Here is a 17,370-nt window from a genome sequence, read left to right as displayed (position 1 = left end):
TATGTTTTTTATCCCCACGTTCCGACAACGTTTACCGGGTTCCTGATGCCTTCCTGCAACATTTTGGGGCAATGGTGGCTTGGGAACATTAACTTAGCAGCGTTGCGTGTTGTAACGCAACTCTTAACGATACACTATCTTCAGAACGGTGGAGGTGGAGGTCAGGAGAGTCTCTGTACCTAACTTGCGTTAATCCAAGGGGTCAGTACTTTCGTCAAGCCAACCCAAAGATCAAGAATTCACCTTCAGAGCAAGTTTTTTTACACTGCGAAAAGGTCTCAGACCAGCCTGATCACGCTACTCTCTTAGTAGTGTTGTTGTCGATCAGTTGCCGGCAGTGACAGCACAGTATTGGTGGTACAGTGTTGGTGTCAGTCAGTATTAGGTGGTGGTGTTCTCTTTTTTTCGCCATCAGGGGGGCAGTTATCAGTACGCATTATCCTCCCTGCCTTCCCCCCTTTGCAGGACAGCCCCCAGACCACATCCTGGTTTCTAGACAATGGGGGTAAAACCTCCTCTAATCCGATTCTTACATCTTTTGTAAGACATACCGATGAAGTCTAGTCCTGGTCAGGGGACGTGGGTGTAGCCTGGGAGACGCCATATCTGTACATTTGTCCTTCCGTCCACCCTTCTGTCTGCCTGTCTGTGCCAATGCTGACCTCCCCCTCCAACCCCCTTCTCTCAGGTCTGGATAACCAAGTCACCAAATCTCACCAGTCCAATCATAAGAGGTTGTAGCACAGCTTGAAACCTCCTCTGCCAAAACCGACTTCAGTATCCACCAACCTCTTTCCTCATCTATCTGTCTCTATCTTTTTTTTTTTTCGTTCATTTGCGTTGACATCTGTTCTTTCAGCTTTGCCAGAGAGCGATACAAAAGGCATTAACAGGACAGAAACATTTAAGAATTATTTCATCCTTATTGTTATGAGGGACAACAATTATTGAATATTCAATAACTCTAGGACAAGATGATAAAGTATAGATAAATATAGATGATAACCTACAGATAAATCTAGAATATATTAACGTAGATGTAGTTATAGATAACAGTATAATAAGAGTTTCAGATATTTATTTATTTTGCATACCGTTCATGCTCATGACACGGTCGACGATCTAGCTACTCTTGAAACCTTGCACTGTTCTTCTTTGCAGTTGCAGAGGCCAGAAAACAAACCCCAGTCCACGTGTTTTGACTCTATGCAGACCTCATAAGCATCCTCATAGTATTATTTCAGAGGATAAACTGCAACGCTGTGGTACTGCAAACGGATCAATGAGACAGGAAAAAGCGGATCTGAGAATATTTTGAGGATTGACACCACTTTTGCACACGTCACTTGACATCACACCCACAGTGAAACCCCCTTTCTTTCACGTCTCTGTCTTTTGATCCCCTTCTCCGTCCCCATCTTTCTCTCTTCCCCCGAAATGTGTTGCCTCCAGGCCTAGTAGTTGAGCATAGTGTAGTGAAAATGGGGATAGGAGGGGGTTTGTTTTTGTTGATTGTTTATTTGTTTGGCGGGAGTTGAGGGGCGCAAACCTGAACCCCTCTGCCTTTACCTCCCTTCTTCTGGGAGGTTATGGCAAGCGGGGTGTTTCCCCGAAACCCCCTACAGAGCCGCAGTGCCTTCTGTATCAGAGTCACATTCATCACCCCCGAATCTCCTTGCCCCTTGCCGCCCCCATCCGTCCCCCCTACCCTCTGTAGGAGACAAGATCAACCACACTACGCCTTAAAAGTCAAGTTTCCACTGGCTCCCATGCTAGCATTAAAACAGGGAGAGCTGTGATTTTGAGACTGGGCCACGGTGAGGAAGTAGCCAAGAGACTAGACTTGACATTGAGTAATCACATCTGGTATATGCTAATTATCTTAAATGCATCACACATTTTTTTGTAAAGGCTGCCAAAATTCAAAATAGGGATCCAAATAGACATCATTGATATATCAGAGGCTGCTAGCAAGCTAGCCCTCTTGGCTTCACCTCCTTGTCAGGCGTGGCAAAAGGACGCCATTTTGTGTCCATCACGGAGATGTCCTGGGTCCAGTTTCAGGCGGTGTAGAGGTTTACAGAGGTGAAAAGCGGTTTGCTTACTTCTCAGGTCCCTCTAGATTTAGGTAGCTAGTTAGGTAGACAATGTAGAGAAGAGTCACGCTACGAAACAAGCAGGCCTCGGATGAGTTATTGTATGGTTTTACCTGGCATGGCGTCAGACGTTGTAATGTTGACCCCTTCCCTCCTGTCCTTTCACTAACCTACATTACACACTCTGACCCCTCACCTCCCCATCTGCAGCCTGCCGGCGCACCAACACTCAACGCCAAGCGTGTTGACAGACAGGCAGGAACAAAACCACCTCCATTTTGGCTCCACGACACCACTCGCTTGTCCAGAATTGTAACAGCGGATCCAAAATGGCCAACACACAACACTGCCCTTGTGTGAAAGCATGTTGTGTGTGTGTGCTTTTCCCGAGAACAAATCCCATTCTTTGGAAAAAAAAAGAAAAAAGAAAAAAAAGTGAACATCTGATATTTCGTTCTTTGTTTTTGTTGTTGTTTCGGTGATTTCTTTGAATGGGGTTTTGGGGGGGTTGCAAAGTTTTTGCTCAGTCATTTCGCTTTCTGTGTCTTCACCTCCAGCTTTTGTCCCCCATCTCTCTTAACCTCCGACTTTTTTCTTTTTTTTTTCCTCTTCGTTCTGAGACGAAGGAAAAATAACAAACTCACCACCCCATCCACTCAGTCGGCTGTGAAATTGTGTCAGTGGGTCAGTCATGAGGCGATGTGTCGACAAAAAACACGAATAAGGGCTCTCTTAAAAAAAAAAAAAAAACTACACAGTGGGTTTTAATGTACAGTAGTGCTGCCAAAAGTTGTGCTTATGTAGCTGAAGCCACGCCGTGGTCTCCCCTTTGTACAGCACTAGATGTGTGCATGCGTGTGTGTGTAGGGGGTCAAGAGCGAGGCAGGGAGGGAGGGGTAGGGGTGGGGGGGGTCAAAAAGGTGATGAAAGAGAGAGATTTTTATTGATGTAGGGGTCCTGTTTGGGGTGGAAGGGTGAGTTTTCGGAGAGGGGGGGGGGGGGGGAACAGCGGCAGAGGTCGTAGAGATGTTAACACACAATTTCACAATGGCACTGGACCACTTTTCGGGCTCATCCTCATGCTCAGAAACCATTTTGTCACCGTCAACCCGCCTACTCTTGGTCCCAATGTGAGGGGGCGGGGCTACTGCTGCTTCAAGGAGACATTTACACTGTGTGTGTGTGTGTGTGTGTGTGTGTGTGTGTGTGTGTGTGTGTGTTCGTTACCTCTTAGGGACCTTTTTTGGTTAAACACAGACTTTGTCAGGACCAGTAATCCTCATTAGGACCAAAGCCCGGTCCTAGTGAGGCAAAATGTCATTTTTGAGGTCCTGAGATAAGGTGTGGATTAAGGTTAGGTTAAATTTAGGGTTAGGCATGAATTGGTTAGGGTTAGGGTTAGGCTGACCTCAATGAATGGGAGTAAATGCAATGTCCTAACAAAGATAGCTGTGCAAACGTGTGTATTATTGATAAATCTGGCTTTTTTTTTTATTAGTAGTCATTTAGTCTATAAAATTGTTTAATAATGGCATCTTTGATCTGATTTGTCCATATTTAATTGTGTTTGGTGCAAATTAGCTGTCGAGCTAAAACCGCACATTTACACACGTTACTAAAATTTCAATAAAACCAAGAGGTTCAGTATACATAGTGTTTCTAGTAAAATAGTATAAAATTCAAATTTAAAATTTAAATAACAGAAGATGAAAAGTGCAAATGCAGGGTACCGGTTGCTCTGTTATGAAAGGTGAATCTATATCGCTATTAAACTATAATGCACATTTGTGATAATTAATTCACTATAACATATACAAACCAATTAATTATAATAAAGAGCAGGTTTTTAAAAGTCTTTAAATTGCTTGTTTAATCTGGCAAACAGTTCAAAGACAAAGATATTCACTTACAACATTTAAGAAGTTAAAACCAGAGAATGTCTAGCATTTTTACTTCACAAATATCTAAAATTATTTATCAGTTTTACAAGAACTGTTTATTATTCAATCAGTTAATTGGCAAATTTTCAGCACTATTTGAGTGTCTGGTTGTGTGTTGGTGTGTACGAATGCACGGGGAGGACGTGTATAAGTGAGCGAAGTTTGCCTGTGTGTGTGTGTGTGTGTGTGTGTGTGTGTGTGTGTGTGTGTGTGTGTGTTTGTTTGTTCGTGTGTGCGCATGCATAGTGTCCTGACACCATCCGCTACAGTGGGTAACCCTCAGTGCCTTACACTGTACAGGACACTATCATTTCTCCACCAGAGGACAATCGCAGCGCACACACATCAGATCTTAATGTCCCTCATCACCATATTCTCTTCCCCCCTCCCTCCCTCACCCAACCCCTCCATCTGAGTCAAGCCTGGATGGGTGAGAGTGAGAGTGGGGGCGTTGGTAAATAACCCGTTCTCTCCCTCCCTCTCTCCCATGCCATCTGTTGTATATTTTGGCTCTGTAATTCTTGTGTATATAATACTCCATAAAGTTTCTGGAAAAACTCATCGTGTTCATTGGCTGTTGATTAGTTCTGTCCTCATCTCACTTTACTTTCTTCACTGTATCTTTTCTGTCTCTCTCTCTCTTTCGCCTCATTCTGTTGACTCCACTGCATATTTAACTGCAGTACCATTTATAAACACAGGGTGGTGGGATTGAGCTGTCACCATCTTCACTCATTATGAAAGCTGTGTGTGTGTGCGTTTATAGATACGTGTGTGATGTGCTCTGATGTGCAGTGCAGCGCTGTACTGTGTAGGTTGAATGAGTTCATGCTTGTGTGTGGGTGTGTTTTGTCTGCAGTGTGTGCCTTCAGTTCTTTGTGGAGCTCAGCAAGTATCAAGGCTGAATTTATTGATGATTTTTGCTCAAGAATCAGTGCATCACTCATTAAAATAATACTCATTTGTGTCCCTAAATTACATGAGTGTGCACCAATAAACAGAAGAGAATCAGTGTTATTCCATTAATTAAAACGTGTATAAAGCTGCACTTACCATTTTATGGCCACTAGGGGGCAGACAAGCTTGCAACCCACAGCCAGGTATCTTATCTCCCTATAAGGAGTTTATGGTACTGACACATTCTTCAGACTTTGATTTGGAGTCAAATCTAAGTCCAATAGTTGGTCTCATTCATTATTATCTCCGTTTTGGTCTCCACCAACTTATAAGAAACCTTCTTGCTTACATGTTGCTAGATTTTTAACTTTTTTTCACTGGCTAGTCACTAACCTTGTTGTTTTGGGGTCTTAGCAGTTAGCCAACAAGGAGTACTGAAGCAATGTAGCATGAAAACAGTTTAACAGAGCATCAAGTTGATTAATGCACTCAATGCGATAACTTATCGATGCTAATTTGAGCAAATAAGTCCAGTAATACGCCTGTGCCTCTGTGAAATCACGGCTGCAAGCTGGACGTAACAGTATTGATTTAAAGGCAGAATTTATTCATGTGAGGAAGAATATTATAGATTCATGTGCACAAATGATCAAAAGTTTAACCCCTGATACTCGCTGAGCTCTGTACTCTCCGTACTGTACATCTCTACAGTAAACTGATTCCTATGAGACATGAGTGAAGTGTCTCCTGTCGCCATAGCAACCCTCAAGGCCCCCTCTCTTTCTGTGTTGTTTTTTTTTTCTTTCTCTCTCTCTCTCTCCCTCTTTTTTCTCTCTCTTCTCCATTTGTTTCCATCACCATCATCCCACTGGAGACAAGTTGCTTCCAGAAGATCTGTCCTCAACGTTTAGCTCTCACCTCTCGCCAGCGTCTCGGACCGCTCTCAAAACAAATCAAGGCACCATGAGATCAGGAGATCAGCAGGGTCTTTTTTAAAAACCCTATCAGAGCTTAGAGGGGTTTTTTTTCCAGCCTTCAAAACATTAGATTCCTTGTTGAGTCAGTATGTTTAGTTAGAGAAAATTTGGGCATTTGAATCCAACTGGTGAAGGTGACTGAAGGTGCAAACATCGACAGTTCATTGCAACAAAACGGAAAAATTCAATTTATTTTGCTTTTGAGCTTGATTGTTTAAGGTCTTAAAAGGCCAAAATCAACCATTAGCTCCTTTACTGGACAGCGTTTTTGTGACCTGTCATCCAAAATGAAGATTAAGGCATGAAAAAGAAAGGAAAGTCAATTCCAGAAAGAAAATCTGGCCAAAAATTAGGGATATTTTTGTCTGTTCTTCTAGGATTTCTTCAGCAGTATCCATACTAGTTTACACTTTGACTCAACATTTTAACTTAAGTAACTATTAGAGTTTGAAATATGTGTGTTAAAGCACTTTATTACTGCTGTGTAAGTGGCTTCATTAACATTGAACAGACCAAACTAAAGCAGTAAACGCTACAGACTCAAAGTAAAGCGTGATAAAAAGTCCTTACCTGAAAAATAGCCAGACGCCAGAATCAGATCTCAGATACAAAGAGTTAATGATCACAACTTTTAAAGGATCTAAACACCGAGGGGGTAAAAAGTGTAGTCGGTGCAGGAGCATTGAGGAAACTCTCTGAAGCAACTACCATCCAACCATCCATCCCATTACCACGCAAACCATCCTACACTCGACCCAGTAGAAACCGAACCAGTGCCACAGTAGAAAACCATACAGGATTCACTCAGCAAGTTGGGGATAAAAGAGAAAAAATAAACATACATGGCAATTTAAGATAAAAGAGAAGTATTTAATTACAGATTTGCATGTGCAATGTGCATGCCACTATGTGGGGTAACAAGTCAACTTCAGGAATTAAAAAAATAAATATAAAGAAAAAAGTATATATATGTAAAAATATATATAGATAGATGTTTTTAAGAGCAATGTGTTTCTTTTTTCTTCTATTTTTAAAAACAAAAAATATAAAAAACCTGACCCAAAAAAAAAAAACACAAACAAAAATGACTTAAAAAAAAAAAAATCATCCTGACAAAAAATGGAAATGACTTTGGTGATGAAATCAAAGAATGTTTGTTTGTTATATTTGCCAGTTATTTCACGGGGGAAACACCGTGGGGGATCAAGGATAGATAACACTTTAACTAACATTACAAAAAAAAGAAAAAAAGATTTTAAAAAGGGGGAGAAGGAATACAAAACTTTTCCTTAATGAAAAACAATCCCTTTGAGAGTAAAGAGCTGCCTGAACCTGAATCTGGTGATGTTATTCCCGTTTATTCCGGCTATGAAATCCCTTCTTTCTCTCTCTCTCCCTCTCTTTCTCTCTTTCTCTGACCATCTCTTTCTCTCCCTCTGTTTCTTTCTCTATCTATCTCTGCTGTTTCTACCAGTGCATTTTGTAATTTCAAACAGAATTCTTCCTAAAGAACCTGAATAAACCAGAGAGAATGCATTCTACCCATCCTCCTGTCTGCTTTATTGATCCTGCAAACGCACGCACACACACACACACACACATACACACACACACACACACACACACACACACACACACACACATACACACACATCAATACAATACTGTGGAGAAAAAAAGTAATAATGTATCTTTTAGTCACCTGATTTCATGAAGAGTAAAACACGATAACAATACACAACTTTATATGTGAATTTTTGAGATATATTAACAGTTAAAAAACAACAAAATATACATATTGAGTAGCGCGGAGCATCCGATTACAATGGCATTTAATTTAAACACATTATATTCTGTTTTTTTAGTCTGCAAAGGCCATGAAAAAAATCAACTGAAAAATCACTCATCTCGCAACAGTTTCTGACTTCAATGATGCTCACTCCGTGCTTCATTTGTCCAAACATTTGTAAAAATATAGGTCATAAATGCATCATTTCACATTTTAAAAAAGTTCAGTAATTTTTGGGCACTGTAGTTTTTAGCAAATGTTACCCAAGAAGGAGTAAATTGTGTATTTGCTGGGTACTATTGCATTAATTAACCCTCCTGTTGTCCTCAAGTCAAGGAAGGAAGGATTGAAGGGATGAGGAAGGGAGGAAAGAAGGAAGGAAAGGAGTAAGGAGGGAGGGAGGAAGGAAGGAAGGAAAGGAGTAAGGAGGGAGGGAGGGAGGGAGGGAGGAAATGAGGAAGGAAAGGAGAAAAGAGGGAGGGAGGAAGGAAGGAAGGAAAGGAGTAAGGAGGGAGGGAGGGAGGAAAGGAGGAAGGAAGGAAGGAAGGAAAGGAGTAAGGAGGGAGGAAGGAAGGACGGAAAGGAGGGAGGGAGGAAATGAGGAAGGAAAGGAGTAAAGAGGGAGGGAGGAAAGGAGTAAGGAGGGAGGGAGGCAGGAAATGAGTAAGGAAAGGAGTAAGGAGGGAGGGAGGCAGGAAAGGAGGGATGGAGTTAGGGAGGAAAGGAGGAAGGAAGGAAGGAAAGGAGTAAGGAGGGAGGAAGGAAGGAAAGGAGTAAGGAGGGAGGGAGGAAATGAGGAAGGAAAGGAGTAAGGAGGGAGGAAGGAAGAAAGGAAGGAAGGAACAACAGGAGGGTTAAAGGTGCAGTGTGTAGAATTTAATGCTGAACTATGTATCATCTGATCTAGTGAGTGTGTGACAATATGTCTGAGTAGAGATATTCTACTGGTGAAAATGAACCTAATTATTACATTTATATGTAGCAGTAAATATATAACTTAATTTTCATGAATATAATTGAACGTTGAATTATTTAAAGGTACAGTATGCAGAGTTTAGTGGCATCGAGCGGAACAGACTTGGCAGAAATTAAATATAAAATTGTTGTTGTATGTTTTAATTAGTGTTTGATCATCTGAAAATAAGATTTGTTGTGTTTCGTTACTTTAGAATAACACTTTATATCTACATAGGGGCCGCCATGTTTTTACAGTAGCCCAGAATGGACAAACACTGTGTCTATAGTGAGGTCCTTTCATGTTCTTCATTCCCACCTTCGGTTCCCCTACACACCTGGAAGGGAAGAGGGGGGTAATCAGTTGGTTGCAATCTGTAACCTCACTGCTAGATGTCACTAAATCTTACACACTGGTCCTTTAACCCTTGTGTCGTCCTCCCGGGTCAAATTGACCCTGTCTGTGTTGACTGTTGCTTCTTTCCTCCCTTCCTTCCTTCCATCTGTCCTTCCTCCCTCCCTCCTTCTCTCTTCCTTTCCTTCCTCTCTTTCCTCCCTTCCTTCTTTCCTCCCTCCATCCCCCTTTCTTCCTTCCTTCCTCCCTCCCTCATTCTTTCTTTCCTCCCTTCATTCTTTCCTCTGTCCTTCCTTCCTCTTTTCCTTTCTCCCTCCCTCCCTCCTTACTTCTTTACTCCCTCCCTCCTACCTTCCTTCCTTCCTTCCTTCCCTCTTTCCTCCCTTCCTTCTTTCCTTTCCTCCCTTCCTTCCTCCCTTTTTTCCTTCCTTCCTTCCTTCCCTCCTTCCTTCCTCCCGCCTTTCCTTCCTTCTTCCTTCCTCTTTTCCTTTCCCCCTCCCTCCCTCCTTTCTTTCCCTCCATCCTTCCCTCTTTCCTCCCTCCCTCCTTTCCTTCCTTCTTCCTTCCTTCTTCCTTCCTTCTTCCTTCCTCCCTTCCTTCTTCCTCCCTTCCTCCTACCTTCCTTTCTTCTTTCCTCCGTCCTCCCTTCCTTCTTTCCTCCCTTCCTTCTTTCCTTCCTTCCTCCCTCCTTTCCTTCCTTCCTTCTTCCTCCCTTCCTTCCTTGACTCGAGGACAACAGGAGGGTTAAAGTTAGTCAACCTTTGTCATCATGGCAACATTAACACCACGCCAAAAAAAAAATCCCTTGTGGTTGGAAACATTACCCTCACGGGTGAAAACAGGAGGCGGACAATGGTTTCCAGAAGCAACGTCCACTTCTTGCCTACAAGCTGTCTGGCCACCCACCCAGAACACCACCTCCAAATGTGGAAATTTTGCACCTTATATCGACGTCATAGATGGTGCCTGTCACGCATACGCAACGTAGGTATGAAAGATACTTCCAACTGAAATATATTAGTTGGCAAGTCGTGTTGAGTGTCACAAATAAATGGAAAAATCACGTCTCTGTACACGAATCTAAATATCAAATTTCGCAACTATTTCATGAAGTATCATGAGACTCAGTTGATATGAACGAGATGATGACGGGAAGGGAGAGGCTCATAATTTAACATGCAATACTAATAAAGTCTATACTAATAACTGATTAAGATAGATGACAGATTAAGCTACTCAGCAGTATATAAAGTAGTCAAAAGCACCACATGGATCGGCTTCAACTTCAAAAAATGTTTGTACTTTTTTCTTTCACTTGTCAGGATTTGAATATTTCTACCATTGTTGCAGAAGACATAAATTACAGTTTGTACTTATGACAGACTTAATTTTACATGCAATACTAATAAGATAAGATGTTCCTTTATTAGTCCCACAATGGGGAAATGTGCATTAAATAAAGTCTATACTAATAACTGATTAACCCTCCTGTCGTCCTCCCGGGACTGTTCCTTCTTTCCTCCCTTCCTTCCTTTCCTTCCGTCTGTCCTTCCTTCCTTCCTTTCCTTCTCTCTTTTCTCCATCCCCCTTTCTTCCTTCCTTCCTTTCCTTCCTCCCATACTTCTTTCCTCTGTCCTTCTTTCATTCCTCCCTTCCTTCTTTCCTTTCCTCCCTTCCTTCCTCCCTCCTGTCCTTCCTTCCTCCTTTCCTTCCTTCTTCCTCCCTTCCATCCTTCCTTACTCCCTCCCTCATTTCCTCCCTTCCTTCCTCCTTTCCTTCCTTCCATCCTTTCTTCCTCCCCTCCTTCCTTCCTCCCTTCCTCCCTTCCTTCCTCCTTTCCTTCCTTCCTTCTTCCTCCTTTCCTTCCTTCTTCCTCCCTTCCATCCTTCCTTCATCCCTTCCTTCTTCCTTCCATCCTTCCTTCTTCCTCCCTTCCTTCCTCCTTTCCTTCCTTCCTCCGTCCCTCCTTTCCTTCCTTCCATCCTTTCTTCCTCCCTTCCTCCCTTCCTCCCTTCCTTCCTTCTTTCCTTCTTCCTCCCTTCCTTCCTTCTTCCTCCCTTCCTTCCTTCCTTCTTCCTCCTTTCCTTCCTTCTTCCTCCCTTCCATCCTTCCTTCATCCCTTCCTTCTTCCTTCCATCCTTCCTTCTTCCTCCCTTCCTTCCTCCCTCCCTCCTTTCCTTCCTTCCTTCCATCCTTTCTTCCCCCCTTCCTCCCTTCCTTCCTTCCTTCCTTCTTCCTCCCTTCCTTCCTTCCTCCCTCCCTCCTTTCCTTCCTTCTTACTCCCTCCTTTCCTTCCTTCTTACTCCCTTCCTTTCCTTTCTCCCTCCCTTCCTTCTTCCTCCCTCCCTTCCTTCTTCCTCCCTTCCTTCCTTGACTCGAGGACAACACAAGGGTTAAGATAGATGACATATTAAGCTACTCAGCAGTATATAAAGTAGTCAAAAGCACCACATGGATCGGCTTAATCTCAATATTTGTACTTTTTTCTTTTACTTGTCAGGATTTGAATATTTCTACCATTGTTGCAGAAGACATAAATTACAGTTTGTACTTCTGACGGACTTCTCTAATATAATAGTACAAAGACACAAGTAACAGAACAGATAACCTCATGGAGCATGTTTGAGTAAAAAGAGAAAACAAGTTATTAGGTAAGAGTATGAAGTTATCTATAACATTATTTGATTGAATGAATTACACCATTAAACATAAAACCACACGATCAAAGTACAAGAACAACACGAGTAATTGCTGCTCAGCACAGTTTCACTTGTAAAGCACATTATGCATGACTGAATTCAATTTAAGAGATATTAATACAAAATAATCTCTCTCTGATACTCAATAACATGCCTATTTAATAATGTGATAACATGTGGATGTAATTGGACTGCAAATATACAGATATCAAATCACAGTGCTGAATAAGATTAGTTTTATTCTCCATTGAATTGTTAGCTAATGATTAACATGGCTTAAAAAGCTCAAATTAAAAGAATGACGTGTGAAAGTACAGAATAATTTAACTGCATTAGTCTTTAAGGTTTTTGTCATTAATAATAATAATAGTAACTTTATTTGTATAGCACCTTTCATACAAAGACAGAGGAAAGAAGTAAAAATATTAATGGAATATACACGGTCGCCCATAAAGTTGGAATAATTTAGTTTTCAGACACATTCCTCTTTTTATTTTTTATTTATAAACATCAGTAATCACCTTTGACCAGGTGCAATGAGATTAATCAATACAATTTTGAGAATATTTACACTTTATTACTATGAAGAATAAATCACATTTTCACAATCATTTCATGGAAAGAGGTAAAAAATATTTTATTCCAACTTTATGGGCGACCGTGTAGGAATAAAAATAACAATAAAAATAGTAAAAGTAGCTAAAAATAGATTTTAAAAAATACATATAACTACCAAAAAATGTATTAATTACCAAAAAATGCTGCCAACTGCTTGTTAAAGGACTAGAGTGATTTTTTTTACATAGAAAAAATAAAAAAAATAAAATAAAAAGGATGTTTAAAATATCCTGACAACCACGAGGGATGCTGGATTTATCTGACATCATTGAAATCATTATCTATCCACTACTAATGCATCTTCCTCAGTCCTTCCTGCAGACCTTTTAGATGCGCCTGAATTAAAGCGAGAAGCAGTGAATTATATCTTTTTTTTTAAACCCCTCAGACGACCGGCTCATTACAGGTGAGATAACCGTGAAGAAATAACACCAGTCGGATTCTTCTTTCTTTTTTTACTTCACAATTTAAAACGTGTTGAAATTAAAACGCCAACGCACACTGAGAATCTCAAACTCCCTCCTCCCCCTCCTCCTCCTTCCCCCCGCCACCTCCTCCCTTTCGTCTACGTCTGGTGCTACGTCACTGGTGTGAGCTGCTGGAGCGCGCGCACACACACACACACAGTCACACTCTCTCTGTAGTCACGTTTTATTGATATCCTTCCCTTTTTTTTTCCCCCCCCTCCCCCCTTCCTTTCCTTCCTCTCTTTGATCGCCTGCTGCTCTTCCTGCAGCCCTCCTTCTCCTCACATCTGTCCTTCATCCTCCTGTCCAACCACACAGCTCTCTCTCTCTCTCTCTCTCTCTCTCTCTCTCTCTCTCTCTCTCACACACACACACACACAGATACACACACTGGACGGCACTCATCTGAAGAGGCTAAAAATACAATAATTTTATTCATGTGTTTAGAGGATACAATTATCAGTGGGTTTTAAGGACGTTTAAAGACTAAAAAGCATCACCTCGGGCTGTTTCGGCTCGCCTACTGCACCGCACACACATGCACACACACAAACACACACACTCACACAAGGCCAGATGTACTGAAGAGCTCTGTCGTCCTGCAGCTGAGTCTTAAAATAGACTCTTCCTACACATTCTGTAGCCTGTCGGCATCAACGCATCACTTCCTGTCCCCGCCAGACACACACACGTCCTAACTCTCTCTCACACACACACACACACACACATACACACACACCACATACACCACACACACATTCTTACTCATTCACATTCACAATTACTCAGTCCTCTGCTGAAGCGAAACGTCTCAGTCAGTCAGACAGTCAGCGCTATGAGAGGCATGAGGTCAACCACTTGACATGTGATCATCAAATCATCACACACACACACACACACATATACACACACAAAAACACACACAGAGAAACACACACTACTTCCTTCTCCTTTCCAGTGAAGCCACTTTCTAACCAAATTTTTTTTACACAGAACGACTTCCTGCCCACTGATACCGAAACACACGTCAACTTGATCAGTATGTGTCATTAGGGGCTAATTATGACCTGGTTTTTCATTTTAAAGCTATACTAACTGATATTTAACCCATTTACATGCGAAATGATTGCAAAAAAAAAACCCAAATATTTATTTTTTACTCAGGGAGTTTAAATCTGCACTCAATAAAATGATAATTACAATAAATATAGTTGATAAATGGTCATTAAAGGAATATATAAATGTGTAAATTCCCATTCAATGTTAATTTGGCACATTAGAATTAAATCAGATTAATCACACAACCACTGTAACACAAAGCAAATGCACACGACAAAGTCTAAAATGAATAATCCAGCTATAACACAGATATTATAATGAATGCGTACAATATGGTGAAAGATCTCGTACTAGCCCCCTCTTTATATAGCTGCACACATCACCCACATTCGTCACACAGTTTATCTGCACTCCATCACAGGCAGGGGTGCGCCTGTCGATACATGCGTGTATCTTGTGTGAAGACATTTCCTGTGCAGTGCTTTTTTTAGATCAGAGCCGTTAGAGCTCCACGTCACTGCGACTGTCTGGCCTCTGCACTCTGCATCTTAATCAGGCAGCCTCTTATACGGCCCCTCACAATGCACAGGCCGCTCCCCGCATCACGATTGGTCCAGGGAAAAAAATCCATCGCTGCTCGCAGACTGTAGCAACAGCATTTTCACACACACAGAGAGAGAGAGGGTGTGTTTGTGTAACAGGAAATATATAAGCGTGATCTCATAATGTCATTTAAAAAAGAACCCGAAACCATCAATGAACTCATATGAACTGATATCACTTACAAGTGCTGTGTGTGTGTATCTAAAGCCGGATCTATCTCATTCATCTGTCAGCTTCCCTTGTTGTCCGAAAGCTATAAAAAAATACATGAGTGAGCCACACCGGTATTCTGGGTGACATGATCCTTCATTACCATGAATAAAGCCACTGTAGCTCAATCTCTCATGCACCATCCTGCTGCCAGAAATACTCATTAGGGCAACAATTAATCTGCTGCTGAAATTAGCCCCCAACAAATGCACTATTGCATCATCTTTGGGATAAGGAAAAGCTGCAGTTTCCAGCTGTTTTAGGGAGAATACTGAACCTTTGTTATAGATCTTCAATAGGAACCAATGAGTTAGCATGGGGACTTTGGTAATATTGTTGAGTTTGGTCTTTTTGTTCACAGTAAGAATAAAAATCTCAAATGCAAAAGTGCCTTGAAACTGTTAACTTGTTGAAAGAGGATCGACCATTAACCTATTTATTTAAACAGCATTGTGTTGAATCAAAGCTCAACAGAGGCCGTAAAAGAAACAAAAAAAAGATAGTAAAAATATAAAAAATCATACCAGCCTTATCCTTTGAACTAAAGTAGCTAACCTGTGGCTAACCTGGATTGGTCACAACTTCAAAATACTGTTTACAGGTTTGGTTCATTTAGGAGAAAACTTCCTCAAAATGTCTGTTTAGCATTTGAAGAATCTCAACATCAACTTGATAGATTGGTGTAACATTTTTAACACATATTCACGTTCACCTGATGATGAATCCTAATGATTTCACTACCATGACATTTGGTGCAAACATTCTCTTCTGGATTAATCCTGACCTGTAATCTTATTATAATCTGTCCAATTCTTTGGTTTATGATTAAATACCTGCTAAATACCTAGCTAAACCTGCTAATGACATTTCCATGAGCCTCAGTCGTTCATGTTTAATGCTAATTAGCAACTGTTAGCTTGTCAAAAACACTGAATTTTGATGGTGAACATGGTAAACATCTACATCTGCCACACATCAGCATGTTAGCATTGTCACTGTATCTATGTTAGCATGTTGGTGTTAGCGTGTAGCTCAAAGCACAACCATGCATAAAAGCGGCCTTACAGAGCTGCTAACGAGGCTGCAGACTCCTGATTAACGACTTAAATGATTAATCAATTGTTAAACTTATTGTCCAACACAATAGGTCCACTTTTCTGGAGCGTTAATCAACCTCTCACAGTAAAAAAACATTTTTAAATGATCCTTTATTTCATTATTTTGACAATCATTTAATCCAATAATCTACTCATTGCTTTGTATCTATGTTAGCATGTTGATGTTAGCGTGTAGCTCAAAGCAGCACTGTGCCTAAGAGCTGCTAACGAGGCTGCAGACTCCTGATTAACGACTTAAATGATTCGATTGTTAAACTTATTGTCCAACACAATAGGTCCAAAAACATTTTTAAATTATCCTTTATTTCATTATTTTGTCAATCATTTAATCCAATAATCTACTCATTGTTTTTTTCGCACTACTGCTAACATTTATTTAGGCTTTCACCTCCAAAAGTAATTGAATTGACATTATTACGTTGTTATTATTGACTGACATTCTTGAAAATCTGACATACAAAAGAGAAAAAGCTAATAATAGTAGCTCTTTTTTTTTTTTTTACAGCAGTAATGTAATGTAACCCAGCACTTACACTAACAGTCAATTCACACAGCAAGCGACAAGAGCAGAGAATCGATGCTGATGGTCCTTGAGATCGTGTCCAGTTTTTTTTACCACCTGCAGCAACACCATGATTTTTGGGAGAGAAAAAAACACACAGTAGCAGTTTTTCTTACAAAAGCTGCTAAAGCACTCTGAAATAAAATAAATAAACCAATCACAGCATTAGATTCCTTTAACCCTCCTGTTGTCCTCCCGGGTCAAATTGACCCCGTCTCTTTTGACTGTTCCTTCTTTCCTCCCTCTTTCTTTAATTTTTCCTTCGTTCTCCCCCTCATTCCCTCTTTCATTCCTTCCTTCCTTCTTTCCTTCCACCCTTCCTTCTCTCCTTACTTCCTTCCTCTTTTCCTCCCTCCCTCCTTACTCCTTTCTTTCCTTCTTTCTTTCCTTTCTTCCTTCTTTCCTCTTTTCCTCATCCCTCCTTACTCCTTTCTTTCCATCCTTCCTTCCTTCCTTTCTTCCTTCCTTCTTTCCTTCCTCCCTTCCTCTTTTCCTCCCTCCCTCCTTACTCCTTTCCTTCCTTCCTTCTCTCCTTCCTCCCTTCCTCTTTTCCTCCCTCCCTCCTTACTCCTTTCCTTCCTTCCTTCTCTCCTTCCTCCCTTCCTTCCTCCTTTCCTCCTGTCCTTTCTTGACCTGAGGACAACAGGAGGGTTAAGAAGAATCCATTAAAGGTCTTTTCAGCACATCAGTAAGAGCACAAAAGCCTGAAAACTGATAATAATAATAACTGCTATAATAATAATAATATCATGACCATATCCTTGAATTCCTGTTATGTTATTAGGAAATGTGCGAAATGAGCCACAATCAGTCTCGCTCTCTCTTTTAGAAATACTACACACACGTACTGTCCAAGGACACGCTGTACTATTTAATATGTATTTTAGTGGACGTGTGGAACATTATGTGCCGCCGCTTGTTGTGCCTGTCTGTGAATAAACCGGGAGCTTTGAGACAAATAGCCGCTGAATCTCAGCTTTCAATCTTTTATCTTATTTTTTCATTCACAGCGGGTGAAGTCGTAGG

This window comes from Scomber scombrus, chromosome 2, assembly GCF_963691925.1.
Source record: "Scomber scombrus chromosome 2, fScoSco1.1, whole genome shotgun sequence".
Lineage (NCBI taxonomy): Eukaryota > Metazoa > Chordata > Actinopteri > Scombriformes > Scombridae > Scomber > Scomber scombrus.
The sequence above is the reverse complement of the archived record's forward strand: the minus strand, read 5'-3'. Positions refer to the sequence as shown.